This window comes from Euwallacea similis, chromosome 5 (genome assembly GCF_039881205.1).
Source record: "Euwallacea similis isolate ESF13 chromosome 5, ESF131.1, whole genome shotgun sequence".
NCBI classification, from domain to species: Eukaryota; Metazoa; Arthropoda; class Insecta; order Coleoptera; family Curculionidae; genus Euwallacea; species Euwallacea similis.
In genome coordinates this window covers 6,537,960-6,560,954 of record NC_089613.1, presented here as the reverse complement: position 1 = coordinate 6,560,954, position 22,995 = coordinate 6,537,960, and the positions used below count along the sequence as shown (strand labels likewise).

The 22,995-nt window shown below is 34.5% G+C and overlaps 1 protein-coding gene across 1 annotated transcript in view; it reads right to left on the bottom strand.

Moving 5' to 3' along the window:
• Positions 1 to 22,550, bottom strand: part of TyrR (Tyramine receptor) — a 41,595-nt gene extending 19,045 nt beyond the window's left edge. The window contains exon 1 of the mRNA XM_066390299.1: positions 22,429 to 22,550. The gene's annotated coding sequence lies outside the window, so the exon portion shown is untranslated. The remainder of the gene's footprint in view (positions 1 to 22,428) is intronic.
• Between the last annotated feature and the right edge of the window lie 445 nt (positions 22,551 to 22,995).

Below are 22,995 nucleotides of genomic sequence, written 5' to 3'. Positions count from 1 at the left end.
GATAATGTCAAATAAGTCCGATATCAGAATAATCAGAAATGCAAACAACATTGCTTCGGAAGAGATAAATCTCTCTGCTGGTTACAAAACCTCTCTTAAAGCTAATTTTTAAATACACATTTAAGTCTTCTACAAGCTCGAACTTTCCAGAGATAAATTTTAATTTGGACCGACGAGTGCACCATGCGGAAACGGAAGTAGGGATTAGATGTCTAAATTCTCTCCAAATTTCATCTGACTTTTAACATTTATATTTCATTTCCGACTTAATTTGCCGCTGTGGCCGTTATCACGAAGAATTTCGTCCTTTGCTTATTTCGCAAAAAGAAGACGGAAGTATTCCGAAATTGCAACAGATTGACATTAAGGAATTTCATTTTAAGGTACAATTTTTTGACAAAAATTGTGAAGCTGAGAAGTGCACGAATCAATTGATTAATTGCATACAGTTGCATTGAAGTTTTAATTTATTTTAATTTAATTTGGAGCGTTTCATTAAAAAAAGCGAAAAAAGGAACTGGAAAAAATCTTATAAAATATGCAGGAAGATCCAGTGATTTACTTAACCCTCCCCTTCTCTTAACTTTTCGACAAATTATTCTTTTTTTTAATTCAAAAGCAGCATTAAATAGGACAAAAAATACTATCTTTTGACATTTGGTAATTTTTTAAATGTTGCTTATGCCACCGGTAGCGCAAAATAACCGTTTTTTTTTTAAATTGAAACATGGGCAAGTGACATCTCAAATTAAAGGTTTTTCCAAACTACATTTAATGGTGTATGGTGATTCGAAAACTATCATTTAGTTTTTGAGTAAAACAGGTATATATTTGTTAAAAAATGCAATAACAATTCAGTTAAATAGTACGTAATCAAAGACTGTGTATTATATTTTTTGTCCTACTTAATACTGTTTTTCAATTTAAAAAAAAAATAATTTGTTACAAAGTTAATAAGAGAGGGGGGGGGGGGGTATAATTTAGAGCCATACGGTATAGAAAACTGAATAAAAAACAAGATACGAGGTCAGTAAAGTTATCGTAAATTTAAGTAGTTAATTATAACTCAAAGACAACTATTTATTGTTAAAATAATTTAAAAATTATAGAACTTTAAGGGAACTCTATACACTGCTGAACCACGTAAAAGTCATTGGCGTCGAGTTATTTGGAAAGAAGTTAAGATTTTTTAAAATTTACTTGGTTACTTCCATAGATTTTTTTACCCCTCGAGAGGCCTTTTTTTCAATATTTTAACACTTAAAGTGGAAAGTAAACACTTCACAAATATATGAAAAAGCCACTGGCGTAGTGCAGTTTCACAGATTGCAAGGATGTTTCTAGAAATTTATTCCTTTCTGCCTTGCTTTTTTCCAGATTTTACTATTTCGTACGCCTCTGGTCATATTTGGCCGAAGTTAAAAGTTTTAATATTTATAGAGACTATTTTCTTTTACCGATCTACAAAACGGCCATTGGCTTTCGGTGGTTCCAAAGGCAGGGTTTTGTCTTCAGTTGTCCATACTTAATTTGCCGTCTTAGTTTATTTCTCAATGAATTTGAAAATTTCAGCGCATGAAGGCGAAACTTCATAACGATAAAAAAAGTAATTCCCGCAGAATGTATTTTCAAAGATAATAATGATTTTTCAAGCATTCTACCGTATCTAATTTCAAGTCAAAATTTTCAATCAGAGCGCTCGCATCTTATGGCCCATAAACACCCATTTAAACGCGAAATCCAACTGGTCGGTTGTGCAGTTCTTTCACGCAGTACTAATTACAGTTTATGAAAATAGGAACATTCGCTCGGATACATTGCTATTGTCCAATTATTGCGAGAAGGTAGGAATGTATTATCTTCTTAATGTTTTCTTTTCCACGTGATTTAGCCTGAAATAATTGTGTTTTTACGAAAAAAACATTTCCGCCCTTTCTAGGCCCATGATTCCCTATCGATATTTTCCAGTTAGATGGGTGTAACAGTCTTTGTGGATCAGTTTTTTAAGTTTATTGCAAGTACTATTTGAAACGCCTTTTTTGGGGAAGTTTTGTAGATACTGCAATGATGCTCCAGTAAAGAATAATTAAAAGAGAGCCAGGAGGGCTTCTGCTTAATTATGAGGGTGCTGTTAACTTTAACTTCAAGCTAATTACCATAGAAGCATTCAGTTGTGGGGATTTAGGGGCGGGATAAAATTTATTAAGTTCGTTGGAAGAATCATTTATCTGGAAGTAGGAGACTTTAGATCTACTTTGGTGAATTCGGATAGTAAATCAAGTGAAAGTATCTATTTGTGATGGGAATATGTTGCATTTGTTTGCTTTCTGAGCGATAAATCTACATGCAGTGCTCGTAAAAAGTATTGCAACACGTTTATAACTTTCATAAACCCAATATTTAAAAAAAATGTTTAAACACGTATAACTTTATTTTAAAAAATCCATTTAATGCATAATTTTTGATGTTCAAATTTTTCACCCCTATCCAGCTATACCTACTAACTTTTTATTTTCAAATGAAAAAGTACTCATTACAGTATATTAAATGAAAACTAATTTAATAAGGGTAATACGGTATGTCCAAAACTAAATTTCGATCTACAGTTCCCTTAAAAAAAAAATAGAACGAAGGGCACATCTTAAAAGGATTAAAGGTTTTAATCTTTGCTTCCTAGATAGACTCCATTCCTATTTCACTTTGAAAGAGAGTGAAAAAGTGACAATAAGACGTAGAAATTCCAAATCGTTTTCAATGTAAACAATTTTCTGATATAAAATATATTGGTTTTTATAGAATTCATTAGTAGTTGAATTCAGTTGTTAGGCATCTATCACAGTTAGAATATTAAAAAAAAACGGATCGTTATATGAGAAACAAATAATTGAAAGGTTAATCTTTCTGGGGAATAAAGATCGCAAAAGAACTTATGAAGAGATGTGCCTTATATTTAATGAGAAATATCCAGACCGATCTATTGATAGGAGTGTATTTTGTCAGATCAATAAAAAATTTCAACAAACTGGAAGTGTGAAAGCTACTTTAAAAATATGGAAGAGCTCGAACAGCAACTAGTTGCAATAAAGCACTAGATATTCTTTTATCTATTGATGAAAACCCCATACAGTCTACCAGCAAACTTGTCGATGAATTTAATGTATTTGTAAAATCAGTAGGTCATTTTTTAAAGCGAGAAAAATTTCATCCATACAAAATTTCCCTTACCCAAAAGTTGCCGCCTGAAGATTTTAATTGCAGGATGAAATTTTGTGAATTGATGCAAGGAAAGGGCATTCAGGATAATAGCAATGTTTTGCTTAAATTGATCTATTCATCGACATAATTGTCGCTACTGGTTTACAGCCAATCCTCATTGGATGCAGACTCTGCATACACAATATCCGCAAAAACTCAATGTATGGATGGGTATAATAGGCCATTAGTTCATCGGTCCATTTTTCATAGAGGTGAATTTAAACAACGCATCATATTTGTAGTTATTGTAAAACTAAACAGTTCCATCGATCGCCGCAACTTTTCCTGGAGAAAAGAGGAAACAAATAGCCAATAATATTTGGTTTCCATAACACCACCGCATTATGTTATGACTATGAGAAGGTATATTGTTGGGATTTTCTCTACGAGATGGATCGGTAGAAGAGGCACGATAGAATAGCCGTCAAGATCTCCAGATCTTAATCCCCTCGATTTTTTTTGTAGGGTCATTTAAAAGGTTCCATTAATAAAAATAGGCCAGAAAATTTAGGTAATTTACGTCTTAGAATTAAAGCAGAATTAAAATTAATAACACTGAGATACACTGGATAATTGCATAGGAGAGTTCGAGAAACGACTGAGTCACTGTTAAATTGTTACTGGAGTCCAATTTGAGTATCTATTATAGGAATTTTAATTTTGTTTGGTGTAATAGTAAGTTACTTTATTTTGTATTTAATAATTTTAATTTTTAGGAAAACTGTAGATCCACTTTTAGTTCTAAGTATACCATTGTATCATTTGTCCTTTATTGAATTACCTTTCATTTAATATACTAAAATGGGTACCTTTCCATTTGAAAATAAAAAGGTAGTAGGGGTAGGTGGATAGGGGTAAAAAATTTGAACAACGAAAATAATGCATTAAATGCGCTTTTTAAAATAAAGTTATACGTGTTTAAGTTTTCTTTTAATATCAGATTTATGAATATTACAAACGTATTACAATACTTTTTACAGGAGCTGCATCTGGTTTTTTGGAAAAATCACAGTACCTCTGGGCAAAAAATCAAAATTCAGAAATATTCTTCCTTCGGGCTGAGCCTGGCGAATTTAGACAGTAAATAATTCCAAAATATTAATTTCTAATGAGGATATGAAGAAATTAAGTCCCTCTAAGCGTATTGTTTTCTGAGGGATAAAATCAATTAAGTTTCTTGGAAAAGAAAGCTCTTTGAAAAGAAGTTTCTATAGAAATTACCCTCCTAATAATGTTACCTGAATTCTGAATGACCGGATGGATTAAATTGTGACTTCGGACTTTGTTGATTTCGAACGATTCCACAGCTTCTGCGCTCTGCCTTTATTTTACCGTTTCCATGGAAATTATCTTCCTGATAAAGTTACCTGGATTCTGGATGGACGGATGGATTATGGTGTGACTTTGAAGCTTGTTGATTTTGAATGATTCCGCAACTTCTGCGACTTCAAATTACAATCGACAAATGACCCTAATTATCACTTGAATGTTTCTCTGAGGCATCCGAGCAACTCGGCACGAAGCAGGCATGAACAACGCGTAATGGATAGATATTTCTAAACAGTTACGCCGCTATCTGCAATTACACGGGAGCTTTAAACTTAATAGTTCTGAACTACATAGTTCGGGTTTAGCCATATACGTGCCCTATTTTGCACAAATTAAACTAAATATATGAGATTCCACCGAATCGATATCGTGAGGCTGTGCGTTTTGGGCGATTAAATTGGAGCAATATTTCCTCTCCAACTGGAAACTTAACGTTACCAGCTAACTGTTATTGCACGATTTCCTGAAGTTTAAATTAGGTTATATTAAAAACTTATATTGAGCTCGGGCGTAGTGAGAACAGCATAATGGCTAAACCTCCTCCTAGATATGGCGAAGGGGGCTAAATTTAAATCTGAATTGGAAGGATCTCTCGATCCATCATGGAACACAACAATGGACCACAACGATTTCCAATCAACATGGCTTTAGAGCCGATATACACACATTATCTGTAGCATGGGAAAATATGAACGGAGGCACTAAAAATCGACGGATTATGGCTTCATGCATGACTGCCATTATTATGCATCCATGGTTTATCTTCCTCGTAAATCCTTTATTAACGCGGATTATCACCGGATAAATGTTGTGCAGGATTAATTGGTTATCGCTTCACTTTAAATAAAAGAATATTGTGCCATATGTCATTCAGTGACATTAGCGAAACGCTCGCCATTTTGTCATCACAGAAGAAAAGATCAGGCTTTTAAATCGGTAAATAAAAACTGCTGTTCTTTGTCAATATGGGTAGTCATAGGGATGCTGGAAGTAGATCCGAGTTCCAGGCCTTCAAATGTAGGTAAACTCAAGAAGTACTTTTCTTCGTCATCTTGGATAACTTTAATTTTAAAAAGTGCGGAGTACCATGGAAAAACATTACACTACTGAAACTTACAGGAAATATAGAAGAAGGTATGCTCTTTCATGCAAAATACTCGCCGTGAAAGTACTCACAGTATATCCACAGTTTCAAGTCTCCAAATGTCAGTATATCTTTTGTCATTATGAGCATATTCGATATGAAAATTCGAAGAGTGAAATCGAAAAATGTTACAGCCATGGAAGCTTAACTAAAATATGAGAAAAGCGTGCTCTTTCATGTAAAAAATTTACCATAAATATGATGATACTAAATTTAAAATTCCAGGCCTTCAAATGAAGATAAATTAAAAAATGTTTTTGTTCATCAATTTGAAATGTTTATTATGGAAATTTTTAAGCGAATGTTCATAGCACTGTAAATTGCCATATAATATTTTTCTGGCAAGTTAAAAAATATTGAAATATGACTAATAAAATATGTACTTTTGCAGTTTTTTGAACCTGAGCTCAGTACGCCACAGTTTTTCGACAAATCATGCGGATAATTATCTTTCAATTCTCATAGAGGAGGAACAGGATTAGTATTCATGAAATTTACAGTGCCGTAGAGAATTTCTCTATTAATTTTTTTTTTTTTTAGTATTTTCAAAATCGCAGAAATAGGCATTAAAGTGACTCCGTGTTCCAGAAACCAAAAGAGATTTTGCCAAGCGGTTCGTGTAGAATATAACATTATCTCTTGTTTATTAATTGTTCCCACGATCTGTGCTACTTGGATCATTATTTTTCCTTTATTGGTGGCAGTAATGATTAATTTCCTCTCAATTTGATTTCATTCCTTGACTACAGCGGAAAGCACGAAACAAATACCCTGCAAAGCTCCTCACACGCTACTGCAGCAGCCTGCAACTCTTTTATGTCTTTTTAGTTTCAGCTGCAATATTTTACGTCCCCTCCAAACTTTAAATCGCACCTTTGGCGATAATCGGCGACTCTGCGCTTGGGGAAAGGTCGTCGCTTGTTTGTGCACCCCAAGATTTATTCATCGCATTTTTCCCTTTAAATTCCCCGGCAAATGTTGTTCTCTTTAAATAATAAGCTGCGTGTTAATAAACGGCACATTAAACACATCCCGTAAGGGATGCATACGGAGCGCGTTGTTTGCAGTCTTAATGCGAAGAATACGTTCATAATTCAACAGTGTATGACAGCCATATTTCCTATGATATTTACATCAAGTTTCGCTATTGTGCTAAACACCACTTTGCCATTTGCATTCGGGCCAATTTCGTATTGTATTTTAGAGGAGATTTAAATATAAATGGGAAAGTGTGCTCCTGAGCATGAGGTTTCGCCTTTTTGATTGCAAAATGATGCTCTATGGTTTCTTTGAGGCTCTCCTCAAATTTGGCTAGATTTATGCATATTAGCACTCTTAAGTTAAGGGGTGAAGTGTCGACAATTATGATACTGCGCCACTGGATTTTTGCAAACTTAAGCTGTTTGATTTCTGGTATTTCCCGACAGATTTATGTCAACGTTAAGAAATAATCAGGGCAGTAGGAATCTTCAATGTTAATTAGTAAAAATTTTAAAAATGGTAATTGTGTAAGTAAAATAATAAAATTCTCGCGTCGCGCCAATGGATTTTAGAGAGGATGTCGGCACTTGAGTGACGAATATTTCATATGAAAAAGCATCATTTTCTCTATTTTTCCCATGAATTTCGATAGCGTAAAATTTTTCCATGTCACTCGAGAAATTTCCAAATTAAAGATGTCCACGATGACACAAAAATTTCTTTTTTGAATTTAATTACGTTTGAAAGCCTGGAACTTTTAATCCATCATTACTATTTTTATAAAGAACTTCTCAAAGGAAAGATCATACCCTCCTCTTAGTTTTGGGGTTTTACGTATTCGCTTCGATAATCTCCCAATGAATGGCATCCATATTGCCGAAGCATTCACAATTCTCCGGTCTTGTGTGTTATTTGTGGCCTCTATGGGCTTTTTGGTTTGACGAAGAGAGTGGTACAGATGCATGCACGCCCTAAACCACCAAATTATAAGTTCCTAATCCATGGCAAAACACCGTGAAATGAATTAAAACGAATCCGGTGCCTCTGCGTCTCTTAAACCCGGTCTCAGCTTAAACACATCTTGGCACTAATTTGTTTCAGCGTTTTTATTTCGCTTGCAGGGACGGCTTTAAATTAACTCGCCTGCAGGTTTCATATTGATCTGCTTGCGCTCCCAAGATCACAGAGGATAAAATCCTATTTCTCAACTGTCTCTACGATTTAATATCCTCAAGGCATATAAAGCAAATTGAAATTCTCAATAATTTTTCCAACAGGATTTTTCTTTTTAGACAAAATTGACTTGTACGGTAAATTATTATCTATTTGAAGTCTATATTATGAATGTGCAGTTAAATTTGACTGGAGACTTTCTCGTGTTACGATGTAGACATTTTTCACTCATAAAATCAATTACGACGCTCTTCAAATGGAAAAATAAACAAACTGTAGGAACGGCCCAAAGCAAATACATATTTCTTAAAATATAACGACCTATCAATAATCTATTTATTATTTCAGACATAACTGCTTTCCAGCAGAAAAAAAGTTTATTTAATTTTTGCAGCTATGAATACAGTTGTATCCTGTAAACATGTAGGAGTGAGGTATTATTCGATAAACCCTGTTTTCCTCTTTTTTCAAAATTATCCAAATGTAGAAGTAAGAATGCACCTCATTTGTGTTGTGAGGAGTACGCACCTTGATAGGTATCTCCGAAACGGTTTGAGCCGCCACGCCGCGACACATCAATTAAAAAAGAAGAGTGCTTTTATAAAGTAGAAGTTCATTGGTTTAGAACCTCGTTAAATTTGTTTCTATCAGCAAACACTACTAATGAACTTCTAACTAAACTAACTTCTATGAACTAAATGAACTTCTGTATAATAACACTTTGTAAATCCTTGTAAAAGCTATAAAAATGCTTATTTCAGTCGTTGGGAAACAAAGCGCACCAATTTCAAATATAAAAGATATAACCTTCTATAAATTTAATAATAAAGATTAATTCTAAGAATTTTTCACCATCAAAGTGATATCTGTGCACCAACGAAATTTTACACCATAACTCTCTATCATCTTTTCTTGGGCCCGATAAACTTCCTATTTGAGCCTTTTTGAAACAACGGCGCACTGGCCTCAAATTTAAAATCCCTACATTATTTTCTATATGGATTTTAAAATAAACTCGAAATTTATAAATTTCCATTACAAACGCATTACTCGACGAAATTCTGCCTAATAACTCCTTGAACTCTGTAAATTTCTGATTTGAAATCTGGAAAATAGCGGCGTACTAGACTCAAATGTAAAGTTCATAATTATTAAATATACACACTCCTTTCTATAGATCTAAAAATTTAAAGAGCTTTTTTCAGAGAAATGTTCGCGTCTAAATAGAAAGCTGAACGTCGCTGATTACACTGACATAATAATTACGTGATTTAAAAAATATTTTTAAATATTCCGTAAAGTTACGATTTTCAAAGGATTTTCCACTTCCAAACTGAGCGCTGGGCACCACTGAAATTCTAGATAATAGTTTTAACCTGACTTGAACAACCGGAAACCAGGTGCGTTTCACTCTCTCAGGGTCCACTCTAGCAATAACGCTACTTTTTATTTTTTCAAGCGATTGATTTATCTAAGAGGGGGATTTTTTGCAGAATTTTTCGCTTTTAAAGTTTACTCTCCTCCCCTCCTCTCTACCATCTGGTATCTGACCCTAGAGGAAACTCACATTCTCACTTACTACAGGGTGCCACAAACTGTTGAAAACTGTAAGAAATACGATACCCTCCACGAGTAGTCTTTAATGCCTCTGGGAATTTCGGAGAAAAGCAAATATGGAATGTCTGGCTTTACATATAGCTTTGACTTAAAATGAACCAAATTCGAACCTCTTATCGTTTCTGAGATCCCCATAGCAACCTTACTCGTCGGTCTCTTTAATCCTTTTTAAGTTTCCTGATAAATCTCCAGTCGTCTGAAGATTCGCCCTCAATTTGAGGGTGCAAATGCAAAGCAAAACGTCAGAGGCAACTGCGCAGCGATTCATGATTCATCAGAAAACTTTCAGTGGGGTCGCAAACGGAGAAGAAGTATGAAAGTCACGGGCAAAGACTTAAACAGTTGGGCACAAACAATTTAAAACTCCATCAAAACTTACTTAAGTGGCATCCTGGAGCGAGGGAAGAACTTATTCCAGGCCTGAACTGTTTTTTTAATATACAAAAGCGGGTTTGGAAAAACGTTTGATGTCTAGAACTTAATCCTTTTCAGCATAAAATAGATTTAAAGGAAAACTCATAACAATTTCCTGCTTTTCTTGTCTATCTGCCAACCTTTTAAGGGGGCGGTAGACATATAAATTTCAGAATAGCATTCTAAGACAATTGAGTATTAAGTAGGTATTTTTCAAAAGTAGCATTAATGTGAAAAGTTGCCTCAAAAAACCCTTTTTGGGGCAACCAATGCTTTTGTGCTTCGTTCATCATTGTGTTAAGAAAATTAATTTCAACTTTTAGGTTTGGCCCACTTAATTCGGGCAAAAAAGCTCTATCATCTTGACTTCCTAAAGATCGAATCTGAGCAAAAGCGAGTGAAAGCGATAAAAAAATATATGGACAATGGAGGTGATAAACGGCCTGACCCACGGAACGATAGTCCATTTATCTATCAAGTCCATCGAGTTGAAAATCTCCTGAAATCTTGACATATTGAGGTTTCAACGAGATAAATGTTTCATAAAAAATATGTTGTGCATAAAAAGAGCAAGATAATGGGGTATCTGCAATATTAACATGTATAATGCAATATTAAGCATAAATTTTGCCTTTAAGACGCAGTTTTAAGGAAATTAACCAAAGGAACACTCCCTGCCATATTGTCCTGAAAGGGAATAAAACGCTTTGGACGTGTTGCAACTGAACGTCATTAATTAAATGAGTTTCTAGTCTAAAAAAACAATTTACTCTATCTGATGATGTATAGCTGGAATGATATTGCTTACCCCTAATTAATTAAATGGCAGTTTAAAAATAGTATCCGTGACACATACAACTCATGTGATTATGATAGCCCCTCTCGTCTTATTGTCTTCAGTGCTGGGAGAGATTGAGAGTAAATTAACTCTTTCATTCAAAGTAACTGAGAAAATGGCGATCTTCTGTAGTTGAGATATGGATAAATACAGTTTGGCCATTAAGAACTTTTATCTCGCTTTTTGCCATCAGTAAGAGTGGGATGTTTGATATCATTGATCAACAAACTGCGATTAAAATTGATTGTTTCATTGAATGATTTATTAAAAATTACACTAAATTCTGGAAACCCAGATCAAAGAACGCCTTTGGCTGTCGATTTGTGAGCAGAGTGTTACTTTTTGCCACTACTGTCATGCAATAGTAACTTTCCGTGGAGTCATATCAGGCGCATTCATCATGTTGGCAGGAATATATTTGTTTTTGGAAAATTATTATGAAATTTTAGGAATGCGCTGTAGCCTAAAAACGTGTATTTCTAAGCGTTTTATTGAGGCTACGTCCATAATTTCCATACTCCAGACTTTAAAGAAAAAGTCCGAGAAAAGGTGAACGTGTGTGTATCCAAGAGAATCGCCGCACTGTATCTCCTCTTCATATTATTGGTGCAGTTCCTTATTTCAAATATTAATTACTTACCCAACAGGGCGTTTTTAGCGATTATAAAATGAACTGAAAATTGCAGTAACTATTATTCTGCATTTCCGCTTTAGCATAGCGGGCCTTAATCGAATTCAGTTTACTGCAACTGCACTTTCCTACTCGGTAACGCCAGTTTGCACACAATAAACCGAAAAAGTTCGATCTTAAAAGTTTCGCTTAATTAAAGCGAAAATTAAATTAATGCGGTGGTGCCATTATTTTCCCCAAGACGTATTACCATCGTTAGAAATTAATAAAACCCCTGACAAGTGGAGGTCTTGTACATGTAGACACACCGAAACTGACGGAAGATTTAATAACTCCGTATAAATCAATTTAAAACTAAGGCGGATCTTAAATATGAATAATGGTCCCGAGGCTTGAATATCATTAGTCACATTATTTGGCCTTTGCAGAAGCGCAGAAATCTGTAATTTTAACGAAAATTAGGAATAGGAAATTGAGGCTGGGATTTAGCAATATGATACGCCATTGATTTTTTTACAGTTGTATAGTTCCATTCGACCTCAATATTCTGAAATTTCCAATTTTGTTCCAATAATTGCTTAGTCGTACTGAGAAACCATTCAAAGGAACTCGCGTATACGTTTGGTATGATTAAAATGTTGACAAAAATTGAGGTCACTAAATATAGGAGTATGTCCAAATATAGAGGTGATTCACTATCGATGACTTCAAAAACTTCAAAAATTTCAATATACTGGTTTCGCTCTATTAACCAAAATATTTTCAGCAATGCGTCGTTGCCGGTAATACATATAAAAAGTAGTAGCAACTTCGATATATCAAATGGAACACCCTGTATGCAATGTCGTTGATGCATCCGGATCAGGCAACAAAATTGGCACTTTCTCGAATTGAGTGATAGTTATGTCAGACCTGATTGTGGCATGGGCATGGCTTTGTGCGCCACTGATTTTTTAATAGTGGCATAATTCCAATTACTTTTAATAAAAAGTGAAATTTTCAGTTTTAACCAAACAGCCGTAAAAACACTATAAAAAGTATCTGGTATAGGACCATTTGTGGGAATTTTTTAGTTGCAGATGGGTTTCAGACGAAACTACGCCACTGATTTTTCTTAGCTGCATGTAGGTTCGATGAGTCTCAATAAATTATAAAATTAAAAAAAGACATTTTTTCGATCATGAGTTTTAATGGACATTGACCAATTTCCCGAAAAACGTGTAAAATCTTATCAGCAACGAGGAGTAAAGCAGGTCCTAATTCCTCATTCTCTTCCCCATTTATCATTGACAGTTACTTTAAACTTTAAAAGTCACGAAACTTTTGCCTGAAAACATATTTTGACAATTAATTGTAAAACACATAGCATCGATTTTATGGCTTTTGTGATAAATTAAGCCGCATTTGTATGAAATATCGTCCATATTGTAATGCAGGATTAGGTTTATAAATAATAGATATTCGGCCGCAGATCTGGAATTTTTAATTCTAGCAATTGCATGATATTTAATAACAGACCTTTCTGAGCGAATGTGTGCAAAGTGCACTTTAAGTGTGCCCATTTACGCACAGAATTCTTAATACCATCGATAGCACAATAATTGTATTTTTAATTATACAATATTTTCACAAACATTTTAATAATACATATATACAGGGTTATTCACGGCATGCTACACGGAATATTGCGGCCAAAGTATTTAACATTTCGAATTTTTCTTTTTCGCGATGTGTAGAACTCATATAGAGCTACATTCTAAAATTATTTTACTTTTATACAAGGGGTTGTAAATAAGTGAAAAATATCAAAGTTATGTTATTTTAAATGAAACACTCAATATATTAGTACTATTTTAGATTCCTTGAGATAAATAAATATAAGTCTGATTAAGGTTTACCCACTTTAAACCTTAAGGATTTTGAAATAATTGAAATTTTGTAAAAATGCAGTGCAAATTTAAAGCCTTTGCTTTAAAGGAAGTTTAGACTGGAATAAGCCGAAATTCACATCAAGCCTCAGACATGAGGCATATTTCATGCCATAGTCATGAAAATTTAAATATCTTATACAGTGTGTCCAAAAAATAAATTGAAAAATGTACTTACTTTGAAGGGTATTAACTTGCTTAATTTAAATGGAACACCCTATATTTTATTACTACAACTATCAAATTGAAACATTACCGATCGAAAACTATTATACTTTCCTATGCCTAAATGTACAAGTTTTCCTGGAAAATTAAGATTTTTAAAAAAAGTAGAAAATCCTATTATTTTTTATATCAGTTGCCACAGTGACATCTAAAATGTCAATATAAAGAATCATATTTACGCATTCTTTTTTCGGAGATTTGATTAAATATGAAAATTATTTTGTAAGTTACGCAAATAATATTGAAAATATCATAAATAAAGAATTATCCGAAAAAAGAATGCATAAATATGACTCTTTATATTGGCATTTTAGATGTCATCGTGGCAACTGATACACAAAATAATAGGATTTTCTACTTTCTTTAAAAATCTTAATTTTCAAGGAAAACTTGTACATTTAAGTATAGGAAAGTATAATAGTTTTCGATCGGTAATGTTTCAATTTGATAGTTGTAGTAATAAAATATGGGTGTTCCATTTAAATTAAGCAAGTTAATACCCTTCAAAGTAAGTACATTTTTCAATTTATTTTTTGGACACACTGTATAAGATATTTAAATTTTCATGACTATGGCATGAAATATGCCTCATGTCTGAGGCTTGATGTGAATTTCGGCTTATTCCAGTTTAAACTTCCTTTAAAGCAAAGTTTTTAAATTTGCACTACATTTTTACAAAATCTCAATTATTTCAAAATCTTTAAGGTTTAGTGTAGGTAAACCTTAAGCAAACTTACATTTATTTTTCTCAAGGAATCTAAAACGGTATTGATATATTGAGTGTTCCATTTAAAAAAACATAACTTTGATATTTTTCACTTATTTACAACCCCCTGTATAAAAGTAAAATAATTTTAGAATGTACCTTTATATAAGTTCTACACATTGCAAAAAAGAAAAATTTGAAATATTAAATACTTTAGCTGCAATATTCCGTGTAGCATGACGTGAATAACCCTGTATAATATAGTTTTGCTGTTGTATATTAAAATATTTAACAATAAAACTTCCTGATAGGGCACCTCCAAAGTGCTTTCTGTGCGCGCCCACTTGCGCGGTGAATTCTTAATTTCAGCAGTTTCATAATATTTAACAATAGAACTTTTTGAATGGGCGTGTCCAAAATGTACTTTAGGCACGCCCTTTTGCGGGCGAAGTTCCAATTCAAGCAATTGCAAATATTTCAAAATAGAACTTTCTGAATGAACGAGTGCAAACTGTACTTTGAACACGCTCACTTACGTGCTGAATTCTTAATTTCAGCAATTGCACATTATTTAATAATAGAATTTTTTGAATGGGCGTGTTCAAAGTGTACTTTGAGCACGCCCTTTTGCGGGCGGAATTCCAATTCAAGCAATTGCAAATATTTAAAAACAGAACTTTCTGAACGAGCGTGTTTAAAGTACACTTTGCGCACTAACCGTAAAAAAATATTATAATGCTCATGACATTTGCTTAAAATCAGTACTTGTCTTACAGATTTTATTGGCAATATATCGGATCATAATATCTTACCTCTCACGAATTTCTCTTCAGACAAATCCCCCTTGTGACACGACGGGAAAACAAAATTGAAAAAGGACTTACCGCAGATTTATTTGGTCCTGTGGCGGTATAAAGAACAACATATTTTACAACTGATGGGCTCAGATATGACACTAAAGCACGGCAGTCGTTTTACTATTTCACCATCGTTATAGCAAATCCAGAAATTGGTTCTTGGAAAAGGGCGGTGTACACCCTAGAGAGGTCGTTCACACTATTAGCAAGAACTTAACCTTTAATCAACCTTTTCGTGTCGTTAGATGTCCCTGTGGCGTAACGTTATGATTAAAAGGAGTCCGAGTGCGGAAGGGGGTTGATTGAATTAGTCCTAATGTAATAGAGGTAATTGGAGAGGGATATGCGGCAATTGAAAGAAAGTTGGGGAATAATTACTCCCCCATGTAAGGGATAATTTGGAAATTCGTGTCCGAAGAAAATATGTCTGGATCTTGACCCATAGATATCTAATGTGTAAATGGGCTGGACGTAGGATATCTGGAAAAAGACTGAAGCGAAAAATTAGCTACAGTCCTGGACTTTATGGATGTGTAGCCTAAATTCCTTAAAAACTCGGTCTGGCCTTTATACAGTGTTAATTGGTAAATAAATTTACCAACATGGTCCTAAATCAATCTCTAGCGATTTTACACAGAAAAAAATTAGAACCTAATTCTTGGTATTTAGCAGCCTTAAACTCGATTTTTTTTTAAATGAAACACCCTGTATTTTGTTATGTTTTGTATCAATTTCAATTTTTTCCCTAAAAATTCCACTCCATCCAGATTTACAAACATTCCAGATCTATCATTTTTCCAGATAGTGCAGTTTACGGAATTACAACAAATGTGTATAAGCTCAAAGCTTTTTACCAAATTCGACGATGGCGCCAGGACTTTTTTTTTTTTGACTGAGGTATAAAACCAGACATACTTTTAAGAGTCTATTAGCACCACATGGCGGACCACATGGCGGACACAAATATTAACGAACATTTCTAGGCTTTATATTAAAGGAAAATTTGAATTTGATCCGTTATAAAAAGGTTTATATAGATAAACCTCCCTTATTTTAAGATATACATCAACGGGGGAATGAGGAAAAAAGAATAACTGCCAGAAGTCATTGTTTTACTCTAGTCCGGATGAAACTAATGCCCTCTTCCAATGGGAAACCATTAATCTCAGCCTGCTTGTATTAGCAAAAAAATGCTTGTCTGAAGACATTCAAGAGGGCATCATCCCTTGGCTACTTTTCAGGCAATTAAGGGAGATTAGGAGGTTATTTACATCATTCTGCCATTAAATGAAAATTGGTATTGTGTTCTTTCCTCTGGTAGAAACACAAGAAAAAGCAGGGATCGAAGCATTACTTTGATTGGAAGAGCTATTTGTGTCAATTTGTATTCCGATGTTAAATGCTTGATAAAAATGTGGTAAAATGTTCGTGTCGCACGTAAATCGCCTTTGGAGTACTATTCTTGATTGATTATTAATTTAAATATGGAAATAAAAATAAGACAAAATCTACTAAAACATTCTGAAAAAGTAATTTTGTTAGATACAGCTCCTTTGACCCCTCATCCTTCGTACGCCTCTGAATCTGTGTAAGTAAAGTCGCTACATTGAATGTCGCGAAAGATAAATCTTCCTTTAAAGCATATTAAGAATTGCACAACACATTGGTGTACCATGGTTTTTTTAACTGTGACAATTTTCCTAAAAACGATGGTCAAATCAGAGTTTTCTAGAAGAGGCTCATAATCGCCATATGATTCTTACTCCTTAGAGAAACTTGATAATTTTTCTAGAAATAGATGCTAGACATAGCTGTCATCAAGATTTATGTGCAGTGTTTCTACCCATCTGCATTCTAAGATATAAATTTTTGAAAATTGCTGCTCCTTCAATCAAGCTTCTTTACTTGGTTGAATTTGACATTCATACACTCATAGTTGACACATGATCCATAATCATGAGAAAAGTTGATACATTTTGTAGACACAGTTATGCAAAATGGTCACTTTTTCAACCACGTTTGTTTGCTCAAATTTATGGTCCCAAGGTCATAGTCACCATTTGATTCATACTCATTTGGAAGAGTTGTTAAATTTTCTAGATATAGAGATTAAGTAGAATTATCATCAAGTCGTTAGTACAGCTTTCCAAGTTATCTAGAGCCTGAGATATACATTTTTGAAAATTGTCATTCTTTCGACTACGTTTGCTCCCATAAATTCATGCTTACAAGCTTGTAGTCGTCACATGATTCATTCTCATTTAAAAACGTTGATACATTTTCTTGGTATAGAGCCTAGACAGAGCTATCCGTTAGATTTGAGCGTGTTTCATTATGTCGTTTTCTCTCAGAAATATACACCATACTGCAAAATTAACGCATATTTAAAATTTTTTGGCATTTTAGTTTTTATGATTTTAGAGCAAAGATTTTACGTTTACTAACGAAATATGACCATGATTTTCAATAATTCTAACTTATTGGAATCAATAAGGAACATAGTTAAATGATTACACAGTGTACCAAATATTTCCTTATTTTATTTTTTCATTTGTACAAACAAATGAATATTTAATAGCTTATACTGTCCTTTTTTGCTCGGATTACTATCTCACACCTTCTTGACATACTTGACATTAAGTTTTTAGCATCAATTTGCTTCCATATTTCTGTGGTCCTCAATGACAGCTTATTTAAGTCCTTAAGGGGAACCTGCAATGCTCTAACTTGTCGACCCATGTTGTCCCATAAATATTCGATGGGATTCAGATCAGGGCTTCTTGCTGGCCAAGGCAACGTTTGAATTTCTACGTCTTGAAGGTAATTTTGTATTACTCATGTCACGTGTGGACGTGCATTATCGTGCACCAATAAAAATTCCTCACCGATAAATGGAGCATATGACACTAAATGGGGTTGTAAAATGTCTGTCGTGTATTGATAGGCTGTCAAATTACCATTTTTTAGTGCAGTTAATTCCGTACGACCTTCCAAACTTATGTCTTCTCATATTGTAACAGATCAACCTCCACAGCTCACAATGCCAACAATGTTGTACTGGGCATATCGCTCTCCAGGACGTCGATAAGCTCTCCTACGACGATCTTCACCAAAAAGGTAAAATCGAGATTCATCCGTAAGGAGTACGTTGCACCATTGATGATCTCCCCAATCTTGGTGCTCTCGGGCAAATCGAAGACGCTGTCTTCGATGTTTTACAGTCAATAGGGGACCGTCTGCAGCCCTATAGGGAGTAACTTTCTTTTCTGCTAACCTGCTTCTCACGGTATCTTGATTGATATGAAAGCCAAATCGACGAGAAAATTCCTGCTGTAGCGCAGTGTTTGTAATAAATCGACTTCGTAGAGCTTTCAGCCGCAAAAATGAATCATGCTTGTCTGTTGTCAATTTTTGTCGTCCTTGTCCAGGTCTTTTTTGATTACTATCAGTCTCCAGAAACCGCACAAATGCTCTGGAAACCGTAGATTGTGCCCCTCCAAATCGTTTTGCGATTTAAACATGTGTCTATCTCCGCGAGTGCCATAACAGCCGTACATTCTTCTAGCGAACGTTTTTTTCCCTTATGGACATGGTGGGCCATTTTCTTTGGGAAATTTTAATATCACAAAACGCACTAAAAGCACAATTTAAACAATGTTAAGTGAGATATACAACTTTCAAGCCAAAATTTTCGAAATAACAATTTTCGAAATTTTATTAACAACTGTTGTCGTTTTATAAATAAACACGTAAAAAATTATAAAAAAATTTTTGAGAGTCTTAAAGAAATTATTTCAAACCACTAGCGCGTATTATAAATATTTTCGAAGGCAGATTTTTCGATTTTAAAAATTATACGTTAATTTTGCGGTGCAGGGCACATTTTGGACAATTGCCCTTACTCTGACCACGTTTTTCTGCTTACTTAAGCGCCTTGCACTCAAGTCGTAACAAAATTTGATAATTTCTCTGGGCACAAGACCTGGTTAGAGCTCGAAAGGACTTTGGTTTTCTGAGTCAGCACAATTTAAAAATATAGATTTTTAAAAATTCTCCTCAAAAATAAAAAATAAAAATTCGTTCATCCCGCGTGTAGCTCCGCTTCTGATTGTTACACATACTCATCGCGACTACATATGCTATTTCTTCAGTTAAAAACCCTAATTACTTAATGCCATTTTATTGAGTAAGTTTACTTCGGAGAACTTTCTGCTTGTTTCTTTAGTCTCAATTAGTTCTATTCAAGATTTTAATGGCTCTTTTGTGTATGTGCCTCATTCATAATGGTTTGATAAATTCTTGGGAAAGATAGTGCGTCAGCATTGAACATACTTTAACGTGGGTGGTTCTAAGAATTCTTGGATCAAGGACCATATATTTCCAGAACTTGGGAAATATATGGTATTTAAAACTCGGGCGTCTGCGAGAAATGTAGTTATGAAATATGTAATGTATTCTCGTTCCTGGAGTACTAATGTATTCTAATTTATTCTTATACTGAGGGCCGTTGTCTAGACCTCGCTATTAAAAACTGAATTCTATATTCAGCAACAAGACATTTCCCTAGATTTAGAACAAGGTAAAGAGATTTCCCCATATTCTCATGTCTACACACGCAAGAAAAATAATGAATTCCTGCTGTTTCTGGGCTTCTGACCATTACTCGCTTCGGTAATGATGAACCAGCCCCGACAACTTATTCTGGATCCGTACGAAAGTATTTAATTCCCCAAAATGCCGAATTTTGGGAGAAACAAGAAGAAAAATAGTCAAACCCTTTTGTGTTACCAACCGCAGGCAATTAGTGGTAAATGTTCATCCGGCTGAAAACCGTTAAATCCCCATTCTCTATTTTAGGAAATTTCTCTTCCGAGGAGAATCAGCGATTAATTCTGAACCTTAAAAAAAAATTAAATTTATATTGAGCCAGGTGCTTCTCCACACCTTTAATTGGATATCAATTTTCTCTTCTGTAGATTCGTTCAGCTCCCTTAAGCTGAGCTTATCCGCAAAGGTTTGACATGTTTACTTTTAGCCATATTTCAGCCACTATTAGATTTATCTTAATATAAAGTATACTCGAGAGGGCGAAGGCCATCAGATTCACGAACACGTTTCTTGACATCCTCCATTTCGCATTCCCCTGACGTAAATAGCTCCCTTTTTGGGGGTCTGCAGATTAGGTGAACGAAATGGCCCTTACCTTAGGGACTTAAATACCTTAATGTGTAATTTCAGAGAGAGTCACGCGAATTTAGCAATTTTTCATTTCAACACGTCCTCGTTGGAAGTTTTCTTTAAGATCAACATAGAATTGGCCCCTTGAATGTATTTAATTAAAATCGCGGATATAATGTGAGGAGCCAGGTAAATCAAGCTAAGGGCACCTAAGGGCCTTAATGGCTTGTTAGGGGATAAGGAAAAATCTAAAGCATTAAACGTACTAGATTAGAAAGTGTTCTCAATAGAAGCAAACAGTGGCGTGCAATATGGAAATTCATGGTCTTAGAAAAAAATTTAAAGAGTGATCACAGAACATTTTTTCATAAATAAAATTCACCACCTACGGCAATTGATTTTAATTGAAGACGTCTTAATGGTCTTCTCAATGAAAGTAAAAAGGTGTTCGGGACAAAAGAAAAATTAAAAGCTTACCTATTGCTGTTTGAAATCCTTATTTTAGAAAAAAAATGTTCTTGTCCTAGAAGAACCCGAACTAACCTCTTGCCTACTGCGCACCTTTTACACACTGAGATTTCAATATTTCAGATTGAAAAATTGAAAATATCAGCAATTTTTCACGACTAATAGTTACAATCAAGGCCAATGGCTCTCCGTCCGAACATTCGCTGTAATTTTGCTTTTTTGCTAAAATTATCTGGAAGATATCTCCAAAATTATTTTCCTAATTTTTTCCATTTTGCATATGTTGCAACAGTTCTCTCTGTCATTAATGAAATTATCTAGAAATCAATGCTAATTAGGGACGTACCATCCGTGGAGGGTTTTAAAATTGATATCGGCAAATACAACCATTTTTTCTTTCTTTCTTCACTGGTTTTTCCATGACGAAAATTACCAAGCTGAATCATTGATTTTTCATTTAAATATACTTTTTAATTTTTCTAAAAAATGTTGCGTTGTTACGAAAAATTTGGAGAATTCATATAATCGCCGTCTTGTACATTTCTGGTTTTAATAAGATTAAAACATAATTTTGTGCACTTAAAGAACCGAGGCTATAATTCAAAGCAGAACCGCTGGTGCAATTGAAGTTTTTTCAGAGTTTTGATTTTTTTAACATAAGCGTGCCAAAACGGCTGAATTTTCTCTAGTCAACCGTACGTCCCGGATTTTAAGTTATTATTACGTATAATTTAAAAATTTGTTTAATTAAAGATACCATCGTATTTTATTACCAAAAAAATTGTCTTCCAGGTCAAATTGCCAGACGTTCTGGCAATATTACCTGGATCTATATGCCCTTAGGTGACTTTCAACCTTATCCAGGAGCTTTAAAGAGCCACAATCTAATGACTAATTTTCCGCCGTTTTTAAGAAGTCTTCATTTAACTATCCCCACTAAACTTAATGGTGCCTCATTTTCGTCCCAAACAATCCCTTGGGATTCCTCTTTAAACCCTTTCAGCCGAAGAAGACCTTTCCAGATCCTGGCAACAACAACAGTTGACAGAAAGCCAGTCTTGAAATTGTTCCCCCAAAGTTTCCAATGGGGTTCGGGGGCCCGCAAACCGCCCCCAGACCTTTCACCCCCCGTTTGTATACAGTCTCAAAGCGGGCTCCTTTTTATTGAAGTTGGAGATTAAAGTTTCCCGAAGTTGAGCCGCGTATATGATGCAATTCAATGTGCTTCCAGTGAGTTTTCTTTGTTGATGGCTCTAATCGCATTACTGTTGCAAAGTCTTCGCCTTTTGGGGGTGCTCATAACTCAAATGTAAATGTTTGAGAATGGAGAAGAAACGGGAAAAAACAGATGTTGCAGCGATAGATAATGAGCAAAGAGAAATGTATATTGTGATTGAGCAGTGGCGTAACTAGCAGTAAGGGAGTGCATGTCTTCCATATATCGCATTTATATTTAAGTTAGTTTAAGGCTGAACGCCTCTAGCACTATTTATACATTCTGTTAATCAGAATTTGGTCAAAGCAGAGAAATTATGTCAACATACAGAATACTTAAGGGCCGTTGCAAATTCCAAAAAATGGATATTCATGAATTTATTTGAGACCTCAATTCAGCGCCTCAAAATCACAGAAAAACACTCAATTTTCCTACTTAAAATTCTTTTAGTAATTGGCCTCCACTTACCATTTTTTGGCCTAAAATCACGAGAAAAGCGCAAAGCTGAAAACTTTCAAAACTGCGAGAAACTCGCTGGAAAACTGGATGCACTGAGCGTCGCGACGCTGTCGACGTTTAAACCGATTCGCGTACGTGCGTCGACTGGCATTTTCTGCCTTTCTGCAAATTCCCAGAGACCAAACTTCGTATGATCCCAGGACTTCTTTGTTTCGACTTCTGGAACAATCCTCTTCATGCCATAATATCTCACAATTATTATTAAAAGTCTTGAAGGGTTATTGTTGATTTACCATTAATGAAACTTATCATGTTGCAGGCAATTAACACACACCTCTATTATTTCCTGGCACAAACTCTGGATTGAGCTAACATTGACGATGACCGTATATCTCAAATACTGGAAGTATAAGGTTCTGCCTCAATGAAAAAAATGTTTTTCGATGTGTTATAGGACGTTTTCCTGGCATGCCTGGAATAATGTTTACATAATTAATTGTTGTGGAAATAAATAGAGCTTTCCTCAGCAAGATTTTACTTTTATTGTTTTTTATATATCTGATGCGAAATTTCGTT